Source organism: Macrobrachium nipponense, chromosome 8, assembly GCF_015104395.2.
Source record: "Macrobrachium nipponense isolate FS-2020 chromosome 8, ASM1510439v2, whole genome shotgun sequence".
Classification (NCBI taxonomy): Eukaryota; Metazoa; Arthropoda; class Malacostraca; order Decapoda; family Palaemonidae; genus Macrobrachium; species Macrobrachium nipponense.
In genome coordinates, this window is record NC_087203.1 from 74,262,186 (window position 1) to 74,275,723 (window position 13,538).

Genomic DNA, 13,538 nt, shown 5'->3' on the forward strand with positions numbered 1-13,538 from the left:
TCTCTCTCTCTCAACTTGTGAGTCGAAAGAATATTCAATATACATTGTTGACTCTCCCTTTCTCTCTCTCTCCCTCTTTCGATTTATCTTTTCTTGACACTCTTTGGGTCGTGTTTGCCCGAAAATAACGTTTTCTTCACGCAGCTTTTCAAATCGTTCGGGAAAGGAACATGATCGATGTCCCATACAAAGGGGACAGAAGGGGGAGAAGGACTGAAAGTTAAATGGAAGCAAATATTAGGTCATCATAAAACGATGATGGATAACTATTTGTATGTACAAACATTTATGTATAATTGTCTCTTACTGATTATCAGATCTTGTAAGAAAAGCAAATATCTGATGTCTAGTTATGCATGGCATCACTGACGGATTTTCCTTTACTAACATGATTGTTATTAATATTATTAAATGTGAGACCGTAGTAACGTTTTAAAATTTCCTATTATATATGAAGTCTTAATGAAACATTAATAAATGTTTATTTCTAAGACAAAGAATTTTCGTATATACATAAAATGAAAACATTGCATTATATCTGGGAAATGGTCGTCTCTGAGATATGACACGAGGGACTTGGCAGTCACTCTAAGAATCAAGAGTTCTCTCCTGTCCTTGTCACTTCCAAAAACATTTAATCTTTCCAGAGGCAGACTTCTTATCATCTAAAAGAGCATTCAATTAAAACCACTTGGGGAAATGCCAAGGTTTATGTCCAGCTTAAATTAAGCTGGCGTATGCCAAAAGGGACCCTTGCCTAAAGGACAAGATGAGAAAGGGATTAGCAGGGCTGCTGTACGAATCTGGACACTAACCGCCCAACAGAAACAGCAGAAAAGAATAACTGCCTTCGGTACATATTAAGATAGTTCATCCTTCCAAAAGAGATTTTCATTAACATCAGTTTTACCCGAGGCCTCGATTTTTGAGAGAAAGTCCATTATGAAATTAATCTTGTTTCTTCTGTGACAAAGATGCTGTTGAATGATACAACGTGCATCATTTCGCTCACAAAAGAAAAGATAGGGTAACTACGTCTGGCGAACACAACGCGGAAGACGATGACGGATAACTAAATGAAAACGAGGACGATTATGCGTAAGGAAATAGTTATTTATCAAAATCCCGACGCCGCCCCCCACCCTCTCCCTTTTTTAATCTTTGCGCAATATCACCCTTTTTTATTTTCGCCGTTATCTGAAAGAGACATTGTATCACTCTCAATGAAACTAAGAAATATAATAAGATTTTAGAAAGTTATCACACTCACACTTCACATTTGCCTCGACATGACATCCAGAGTGTTTGGTTTAAAAGAACGACACAGAAATAACGAGAACATTCTGCTCAACAAAAACACATTGTGAAAGGTTTCGTATTATCTAATTTTATCTTGATTTCAGTAGGAAAATAAAAAATATTTAAAAATGTAGAGGTACGCGTACTTTTATTCTAAAAGAATTTGAGGCCATATTTCCAAGCACAACGTATAATAAAATAAAAGGCTGTAATGGATTAATCTTTTTTTTTTTTTGTATTAAAAAAGACGGGAGAAAAATTGAACTATAGCACACAAAATTGTAAAATATATAGACACTGGTCATAAAATCTTTTTTAATTCTCGACATTTTTATTTCATGATTTTCTGTTCTGTTTCTCTTTGCATATTAGAAATATTTCTTTCAGCAATGTTTAACTTTTAAAATGATTGGAAGCTGGTACGTATACGTGGACGGACATACACATATGTTTACACATGCACGTATCTTCATATGAAATCGCAGTACCAATTATAACTATTATCATTAGCTTTCTTATTTTTTTTCCTGTTGTTTACAATATATCCATGTATGTATGTATGTATTATTAAAGAAAATAAAGAAGGCTCTACACAAAATCAATGCAGCGGATGCAGCGATATCTTTCAATAGTAATTATTATTATTATTATTATTATTATTATTATTATTATTATAGTAGTAGTAGTAGTAGTAGTAGTAGTAGTAGTAGTAGTAGTAGTAGTAGTATTATATCAAATTTCTTAACATTTTTACCGTCTATATCCCCATCAATTTTGGCTTGAAAGTGTGTATGTATTTGTAAGTGTGCACGCTAAACAGAAACAGCTCCCGATGACAGGAAATAATTTTTATCCGGAGAAAAGTCGCCCACCTTCCCCCGCCAGCAACTCTCACTTCAGAGGGAGGCGCGGACGCCTGGAATTTGAAGCAACAATAAATCCAACACTATGTTGCCAATGGACGAACGAGGGAAGGTGCTTCGCCTCTGGAGGGTTTGCGTGTGGGCGAAATGCGAGACAAAATATAAGTCATGCGTGTTCATGCTATGTGACATCACTGGAGGACTCAATTTTGACAACATATGGGAGAATACATGGCTTACCTGGTTCAAAGTTTGACGGTAAGATGCTCCCTTCATTAAAAATAGTCCAAAACATCCAGGTATAATATCGTCTTTAAAGGATTCCAGAAAATGTGTTTGTGTGACACTGTCTTGATGAAATGCTGGAAAAAGCGCTTCTGTGACAATAACCGGTAAGATATTTGTAAGAGCTATTAAAACAGATTACTCGTTGGGGCAACATTGGCCAAAAACTTATAAGGAAATATTTTTTTTAAAGGCCGCGATTGTTTTTTCCCAAAGAAGATGGAGAGATAATAATAATAATAATCAGCATGAGGCCATTTACATGGAAAATACAAAGTAGAGGCATTACAATAGACACAGAGTAGATACAGGCGTTACAGTCTCCCTGTCTACCTGATATTTACGTGTCTCAACAAGTCACCGATGAATTCAGTAATCTGATAAGGAAGATCTGATAAGGCGTTGCGAGAGAGAGAGAGAGAGAGAGAGAGCCGACCACCAGGCGTAAAATTCAGAAGGCACAGCACATATTTAAAGGAGCTTCACCAGTTCGATCCTTCTTCGCCCCAGAGAGAACCAGGGCTTCACGACTGAGAAGCGAAACGCAATAGGCTATTTCAATGATTCTACATTTTCATACTGCATAAGGACCACAGTGACAGCAGTACAAAATATATGGAAAGACTTAAAAACTGGAATTCTTTCCTAACTGCTCAATTGCAAAGGCTGCCAGGCAAAAAAATCTTTATACGTCGTAGTTCCCAATAATTAATATAATGGGGGACAGAAATTCTTTTATTATTTTGCTTCATCGTCACAGAAAACGATTAAAATCACATCTCTCTCTCTCTCTCTCTCTCTCTCTCTCTCTCTCTCTCTCTCTCTCTATATTATATATATATATATATATATATATATATATATATATATATATATATATATATATATACATAATACAAACACACAGACACACACACACACATATATATATATATATATATATATATATATGATATCTGTATGTATATATATAAATATACAATATTAATCATATATATATTTTATATATGATATATATTATATGTATAGAGATATATATATATTGATTATATATAGAGATATATATAATATATAGATCTATATATATTAGAATATATCCTATATTATATGATATATATAATATATCTACAAATATAATACTCTATTCTTATATATACTATATATGTATATATATATATATATGTATATCTGTATCATATATATATATATATATATATATATATATCTATATATATATAGATATATATATATAAGATATATATATATATAGATATATATATATATATATATATATATATATATATATATATATATATATAATATATATAAAGAAAAGGCAAGTTACAATCTCGCTCTGGAAAGGAAACTCTAGTGAAACCCTTGAAAAAATTACGATTGATCACATTTCTATTCAATAAACACTCTATTATTAAATATTATTAAATATAAGTATAGTTTACGGATGATATGCAAATCGATTTCACTTTATCATGACTTTAACTGTACTGACAGCAATTTTAGATGACGATAAACGAAATGAGTATATGTTAGACATTTCCATCCATAAAGCTCACAAAGGAAAATATGTTAATACGGTAACAGACGTTTCAATTCCGGGACAAAAGTATTGGATAATTTACTGATAATTAAAGAAAAACAGTAATTGGCAATAAATAGAATGTGAAATAAAACTCAGGGGAAGAGCAAAGATAATCGTAAAAACACAAAACGAATGAGAGAGAGAGAGAGAGAGAGAGAGAGAGAGAGAGAGAGAGAGAGAGAGAGAGAGTACCATAAAAATTTATAGGGTATGTTCATCGAAATAGGAGAGGGAATCGGAGTGTAACATTCTTGGTTCCATCTATATAAAAATAACTTCATTAATTAATTGCAGATCCAGTACTGTGTAAATGAAGAAATTTATCTGAGGAAAGGGTACTTATTTCGTACTTATTTCATCACAAGAACGAAACACAAGTACGGAAATTCTTCAGGGGACTTTGACATTGGTTATTACAAATTTTATTTAGGATTCAGTGAAATGTCCACTTCCATATAAAAATTTCTTTTTATTGAGAGCCATAATAAGCATATGGAATCATGCAGACATTCCGTCAAAATTGTACTTGTAAATGAGCCCTCCTCTACGTAGTCAATTTGCTGTCGAAATCACGTTCTGTTCTATGCTTCGATGCACAAGTCCCATTTAATGCATTTCATTAGTCCGGGTGTAAAAATTGAATTTTTACATTTTTGGAAGAGGTATAGTGTTATGGACGTCGAAGCGGTTATGAAGAGAACACGAATTTAAGCAATATGGGTGAGGATATATTAGGACGAGCAGCGAACTAAACGAGAACAGGGAGAAAGGGGATGGATGAAGAGCAGAGAGACAGGGAGTTGGGGAAATGGGTGTGGGGACCAGGCTGGGGATGGTTATCCTCAACTTCACAATCAGAATATAAAAACTGTTTACATTTGATGGATATGAAACAATAAAATACGAAGCTGGCTTGCGTATCCATAGCGAAAAAAACATGGAAAAACGTTCCCACAATTATAGCGAAAATGGGTTAAAAGAAAAAAATCTCACTTCCACATCCGGATCTGAAAAATGAATCCATGACCTTCCGAATCCCTAACAGTAATCATAGTTTCTCGAACACACAGCCTACTGGCAGTATCATATAGTTCCATATTGCAAATACAATGCAGTGCAGATCTGTCTAACCTTTAAACGCATTCAGGTCGATATAATGTGGAGGCGTGTGCATCAATATGCAGATGGGGAGATTTACTGAATATGCAAACCCTTGCATCCTCTCGTGGTCCGAATAACTGAAAGGGTCAGCGATTCCCTTCGTCTAGTATGCCAATAGTCGCAAGATTTCGAGGCCTCCATTCCCCATTCTCTCAAATTTTCCGAAAATGGCTATGCACTATTTGTGTTTTTTTTATTTTCCTTTGTGACATGGGTTTTATTACTTTGAAGAAGAAGAAGAAAAACAGACAAATAAAATAAAGATTTACGACGAGGAACAGAAAAAATTATTACATTCTTCATAAATTTTCATATACCAATAATCAAGTAAGGTATCTAGAACATTCAATCAATTTGTGTGAATATTTTATATAATATTTTTGCGTGGAGATAGTGCAAGTGACATTAACGTTTTGGCAATTGGCAACTCTCAACCTTGCTGGTTGTTCTGTTCATAAAGAAAGAAATTCCAAACTCAATATCACTGGATAGGATAACCATAAATCCGTTGCAAAAATCAGATACTTGTTAACTCTCTAACAAATTCTACTGATTATTGCCTTAGAAATGAAAATATGACGCATTATAGTTCAGTAAAACTGTCTACAGCTTGCAAAATGTCAACCGTCTAAATGATACCCATTATTTGGATTATAAATGAAATTACTCTTGAAATGTTACTGGTATACTGCCTCAAAACCTTCCCAAATATGACAAATGGCAATTCGCTACAAGGTGCTGATTATTAGACCGTAAATAAAAATTCTTTTGCATTACTTTGGAGTTCTGCCACGAGAAGGAATATTTCGGTGAGTTACGGTTCTTAATAATATCAATTCAGTAAATAATATGCGTTTGCAAAGAACTTACTTTTCCTTTTTCGTTCTCTTGATGGAAATTTCATTCCATACTATTTCCTCCTTTCGTACAACAATACTGATTACATTTATATCTATAGAAGAAGAGCTAATGAAAAAAGTAATTAAAAACTTTTATATTATAAACGAATGAGGACGAAGCTATAACACTCCACGTGTAGTTCATATTAATCTCGTATCGAGCCATTCAGCAAAACCTAACATTCTTTTCAAATATTACAAGATCTACTTTATTTTAACTGGTCTCGTAATATCAGTAATTTTGTTGATTAAAAATTTTAATCAACAAAATTACATATCAGTAATTTTGTTGATTAAAAATTGTCGCTTTCCGGAAAGATAGAGAAATAATTTTCACCACTGATACTTGCCAAATTGTTTAAAAAAAATTCATCGTTTGTTTTTTAACTTCTAGTAAACATAGACAAAAATTGTATTTACCAAGCATTAACTATATGCTAATTACATGCTGGGTGTTCATTATGCCTTCTCACGGGAAATCCTCGACTACACCTCTTCAAATATATCCTTTCCAAGAAAATTGGTCCTTAGTTCTTCTATCCTTATCACTGTCCTTAACTACTGAGATGTTAGTATATTTGCGATCTTCGGGTAACACAGAACAACGAAAGGATCCAAAGAGATGGAAGAACGTTATAGTGATAATATTTGTCATGAAGCCTTACGTACTCATTCGCCATTTGGCGCAAAGATTCTAAGAGATTCTAATAGATGTCAAGAGATTTTAAATGGTGTTTGGTGTAAATTAACGTTGTCAAAATGGCAAGAGATGACAGACAGGAATTTTTCTGTTTTAAAGTGGTCGAAGACTGGTATGTGTATGAAGACGAACAAACGTTCAACAACATGTGTATAGATTGCAATAAATACCATAAATATAAAAAGTCAATACTAATGCAGAACTCTTATCATCATTACCCGATCAAACTTCTTACTTCTTTTCCGTTTTTAAAATATATTCATGCATGTATGTATGTACCTACTACTACTATTATTATTATTATTACTGATGCTATCAATGTCGAAATTCTATAACATTTTTCCAGTTTATGTCTCCGTGTATTTTGGCTTAAGGTGTGTGAGTACTTGCATGCATGCACGTCCAACAGAAACATCTCCGGTCGAAAGCAAACAATTCATATCGGAAGAAAAGTCACCCAACTCCCCCGGCAAGCAATTCTCAATTTTAACGGAGACGTGGACACCAGGAATTTGAAGCAAACATAAATCCAACACTTTACGTAGTAAAAGGACAGACGAAAGGCCTACTGAGGCTTCGCGTGAGAGCGTTTTCTGACTTCTTTGGGCATTTTGCCGGGTTCGCACCATGTAAGTAATCTGAGTGGCAAAATGAATGCCGTGCGTGTTCATGATGTTGTGACATTATTCTCCATGAAGTATTATTATTATTATTATTATTATTATTATTATTATTATTATATTCAGAGGGGGAAACCTATGCATATAGGACAAGCCAACAGGGACCACTGACTTGAAATTCAAGCTTCCAAATGAATGTGGTGTTCATGAGGAAGAAGTAAGACGAGGTAGAAGGAAATACAGAGAGAAGAGACCCATTTATTAAAAATGAAAAATAATAAAGTACTAAATCAACAAATAGATAACAGATAAAAATGTATTAATATGCAAGGAGAATTAAAGTTTTACAACGTCTAAAAAAGATATTGCTTACTTAATGCAAAGTTTGATTACAAGATGCCCCGACCCCCCATATCCTTCCAAAAAAAAGGCAAAATACGGAAACCATGCTCGTGTGATAAGGCCTTAATATATGCAAAGAAGGTGGTGAAGTGGCGCTGATTTCAAAAGAGGCAGAAAACGTGCTCCTGAGACATCGACTTTAAAAGATATCAGACAACTTGCTTGCATGACAATGCTCTATCAGATATTTGTACGTATTCTTGAGGCCGATTACTCCTCCGGTAATTATTGGGTAAGAATGGTAAAGAACTTTTCAACGGTAATTCAGAAAGAAAAGTTTGTTTGTTTTTTTTTCAAAGTTGGATAAGAGCCAATGTATTATTCATGTCTGTATGAAGGAGGAATGGATTGATCACATGTAAATCCACCCCAGTATTCTACAGTTAGGAATTAGTCAGTCTCGTTGGGGCTCTCGCCCGCTTAAGGCAAAAATACTACGGACTCATCAGATTGTCGAGGGTCATGTTTATATATATATATATATATATATATATATATATATATATATATATATATATATATATATATACACATATATGTATGTATGTATGTATGTATGTATGTATGTGTGTGTGTGTGTGTACAAACATTAACCTACAAATGTTGTTTAATATGCAATTACCGCTACTACGAGGATATCACGGAAGGGGAATTCTAAAGTGATAAATGGATTGGTATAAAGCCTAATGGTCTTGAGAATTGACTGGAAGTCGTTGGAGGATACTGCCGGGTGTTCGAAGCACTTAATTAGCAATCTATTTATCACTTACAAAAACCCTTCCCTGATATTACCGAAGGGGAGGAACGAGAAGACTATCACATATATAAAATCAAATACAATAGAAAACACTCCATACTACGTGTAATTATGACATCAGATTACGGTACGGCCAGCCGAAGGTACAGGAGAACGAACTTGCATAAAACCGTAGTAATTGGCATAACGGCAGAAAACTGAAACTCCTCTAATCTCAAGCCCCGATGGATTATCTCTGATTGAAAATGAATGTCACACTTTCGAGTGCGACATCCAAATCCCACTTTTAACTTTGATAATATGTCATTGAGCTACAATTTTTTTTTTTTTTTTTTTTTTTTTTTTTTTGTTTTTTTTTTTTTTTTTTTTTTTTTTTTTTTGCAAAAAGTAAAATCTGAATGATCATGTTAATGTTGAACTGAATTTTATGGCTCCCCCAAGACAAGTGGTGACATCGAAGGAAAAGGCTTATCTCACTCCACTCTTCAGAATATATCATTACACTAAAAGTAATAATAATAATTACAACAAAACTTACCATTTCAGTTACAAATATGTAGGTGAGAATACTTTCTACCGCTTATTAATCAATCGTTTCATCGAGAGAAGAGCTACTTAAAATTAAGCAGCCTACCTGAAAAATAATGAACTATGTTTTGGGGTTATGAACTTTCTAATCAATGTGAAATCCTTTGCAAATAACTCTGATAAATTATGGGAGTGTGTTCCATCATGTTCTCAAACGTTGGTAAACATATGCTATGAGACTTATATGTAAATTATTTTGACATTTCATGATTTGAAAGCATTTTCAAATCATGATTTGAAAGCATTTACTCATACCGGTAAATATAAACTATGTCTGTCTATTGCCTCCTCGCCATTATTTAAGCAAACGATAATGAACATAAAAATAAATATAAAAAAAATATATGATGTTACAGGGGTTTAAGATTTTTACATCAATTCCTTGTCTTCATTAAAGCTCTAAAATTGCGGTAGTAACATGAAACACTTTTTAACCAACACAAAGGAAAGAGCCTTCCTGCCCAGGAAACTCCGAAGATTAGTCGTACTTTTGTTGGTGCGTGGTTGGGGAAGGGGGGCCGGTATTGAAGATACGGTGGTACTGTTTATTCAATTAATTCATCTACTTTTAAATTCGTAATATATTCCCCTTCAGTATCGTTACACCAAGCGTTTAATTTCAATCGCCTCTTAATTTTTTCAACAATTTTCTTCTTTGTTTAGTGTCAATTACCAGCGTAGTTGTTATGAGGCCAGTTTTGATGAGGACAAAAATTAACTTTTGGTTTTGTCTGATCTTTACGTTTTGTGGCGACGAATGATCAATAACGCTTTTCAAAACTTTATCTCATTAATACTGCTTCTGGAAACGGAATAAATACAAAAGGACATTCGTCGACATTTCGTCTCTTAAGTGTTGTTGTTTTTGCTATCATTGAAAATTGGCCAGTGTTCCGTTTGAAATTAAGCCTTCGTTATTCGCTGTATGAAGTTCACATCAAATTCCCCTTTTTAGCGAATAAGTTTTGGCATTGTTCTTTGGCTCCTTTTAGACTGAATTTGCTTGTTTGCCTAAAGAACAATTATTAGCTTGTTTCAGTGCTGACTTCTTAAAGTACAATAAGTAGCCTGTGTCAGTACTGAATGCTTAAAAGTATAATCATTTACCTTGTTCAAGAGCCGGTAACCTTAATTACTAAAGCCAAATAATCCTTAAAATATAAAGTATTACGGAAAAGAAACTGGCACATTTTCCAATTTCTACTCTATTCTTTTTCCGTTTATGTGTAGTACAAGAATAAATTCAAAACTCGATATAGAAACAGGCAGTGTTTATATAAATACGTTAAGCAACACATGGACCTGGCAAAAAGCATAGGAAAACACTTTCATTTAGGAGTTGGCTATATAGTTTATAAAATAGTATATTCCCCAACTAATGATTATCAACACATCAACCAGTTTGAATTCGATGTAATGTGAGGATAAAATAAATAGAACGGACTGGTTTAAATAAATCATATTTCCCCGAACGCAAAAGATTCAGTAGGAGCAGATCCATGGCTCAGAAACTTCAAATACTTGCGCTATGGCGTTTACACTGAGACATTTTGAAAAGAACCTTTTTAGTTCAGAGTTTTCTATTCCCGGAAGCATGAAGATGCTAGTCTGAGATGGAGGGATTTCGTCTCCCTCTATCACTGTCACCGCTCTGCTAACTTTTGTGCCTAATAGGCGCTACGTGAAATGTAAATTGTCTCTCTAACTGTCAGATGGATGAAAACTGACGTATTCTTTCATTCGTTTACTTCTTCTGGCACAAACATGCTAAGAATCATGAGGAAAAAACAAACTCGATTAAATCGTTAAATCATCCTCAATCTATTTAAAGCTTATGTGAAAGTGTTTTGTCATAGCATCGAGTCCAATTTACACAAGCCTTTACATTATGGTAACATGTCAAACGTTAGTTTCGAAATTAAATATTTTAAACATTGGGATTTTGAGCGTCGTAAAACCTTTATGTATTCTGCAGCTTTTACATTTTTTTTTTCAGCGAACAGTCTCATTATCTCGAGCAAACGACCAGCAAGACAACTTGATATTACAAACTCCAAATAAGAAAAGAATTTCTATTTTTCGTATTTCATACCTTTTCACAGTATATCATTCTGGTGCAGTAGGGAGGTTTTACTTACGGAATACTGAAATTACTTAGCCGAATCTTTCTTTGATACTGCATAAGACTGATAATTCTTAAATGATAATGAATGGAAATATCTTTATATATGCCAGTACATAAGTGATCAGGGAAGTATTACGACAAAACATTCGTTAATAGATTGTTTTCGCATTACAGTATAATTCTCTCTCTCTCTCTCTCTCTCTCTCTCTCTCTCTCTCTCTCTCTCTCTCTCTCTCTCACATCTGTTAATATGAGTTTACTGAATCCGGTCTAACCTACACCATTCTGGTATTTTGCCGCGCAAATTAATCGCCGAGTTCCCTCAAAGCAGATTAGTAATTCAGATTCAATAACTTATCATCGTTACTATGACTGCATAATGAAGTCATAGTTAACCACAATACGGTGTAATGGGCTCCGTGATTACTCGTAATTAATGTCACTATGTCTTGCGCGGCACACTATCTGGAGGTGTAATTAGCAGCTTCTCTTAATTAAGCCGCGTCCGACAATAATCATGAGGACGACTCTCATAATTGGGTTTAAGGGAAATTGTATTTTGTGCAAATATGTCACAACAAAATATTTTTCCGTTACTGAAAGATGCTTCCGACGCCAGCAAGAAGTAATTAATCAATCAATAGTGACAGATGCAAAGTCGCACAAAAATATTTGTGATTTCCCTTATGTTCGTTGTAATATTTTACCAAAAAGTAGTTAAGTAATCATTCCTCTCACACACACACACACACACACACACACACACATTTCGACATTCAACTCTAGAGTGTGTTTAGGTAATTGCATATACATGCTAGATTGCATTTTTAAGTTAATGTATAAGTAAGAAATAACAAAATAGAAACTCCTAATGCTGAGCAGGTATCATCATATAAATAACTATGAATGCCTTCCCATAAAAATCCGAACGTAAATACTAGGCAACGTCCATACGCAAAAAGTAAATAGTTCTTAGATAATACTAAATTACTTATGCATTCATACGCAAATTCACTCCAGGAGGGAGGATTATTTAATTGAGGTCCTCCCGTTTTGATGGTATATATTTCTGACAGAGCAATGAATATCCACATCTAGCAATCTCTCTCTCTCTCTCTCTCTCTCTCTCTCATCCCTAGTTGCAACCCACAACAGTCGTCTACCAACTGGAATTTTATGAAAGGTGCTCTTCCATCCCTCATCTTTCGATTCGAAATTCAAACGAAACGCGCTACCGCCCAAGCTACGAGGTCAGAGAGAGAGAGAGAGAGAGAGAGAGAGAGAGAGAGAGAGAGATACACTTGCTCAGCGACACGAAACTTGCCGGTGAATGCGGGAGGGAGAAAGGGAAGGAGAAGGAGAATGTTGTTGATCCGATTAGTATTTAAATCAAACAAGGTCTATCCTGACCTGTTTGTGTTGAGCAGTTGTGTGTGTTCGTGTCCCTGAATAATCAAAGAGCGATGGAATGTAGTAGACCTAATATGCAGCTTACATGAACGATGAGAACTATTCGCTTCAATCAATACTCGCTATCTTCCTGCCGTGTTGTCGAACTTTAAATAATAAAAGGAGCATGTTTCTTTCTTAGTTGGTTTTTGAGGAAACCACAAAGTCTATTCCACTCGCATTTAACGACCATTTTTTCCAGGAAAATATCTCAAAGCAAATTATTTCCTTGCCAGAAGTTGTATTTCCATGTGATCGTGTGAAACTGACATTTGACGACTCAATTCAGAGATATACAAACTGGAGGTTGAGGCTGCTTATCCAACGCACACACACACACACACACATATTATAAACAGACACATACATATATATATATATATATAACTATATATATATATATATATATATATATATATACACATATATACATACATATATATAATATATATATATAATATATTATATGTATATAATATATATCTATTATATACACACATGTATGATTAATAGATATATTATATATCTTGAGGTATAGTATTATATCATATTATAGAGTTATATGTATATATATATATCTAGTCTAATATACATATATATATATATTATAATATATATATATATATATATATATATATATATATAGTATATATATATATATATATATATATAATATTTCTTGCATGTAATTGCTAATTCAGTTTGAGGTTGATTATACCACTCATACATACATATATAAGCCTCTCCTCACGTATAATCGCTAATTCAGTTCACTGCCGCTAATTTGTCT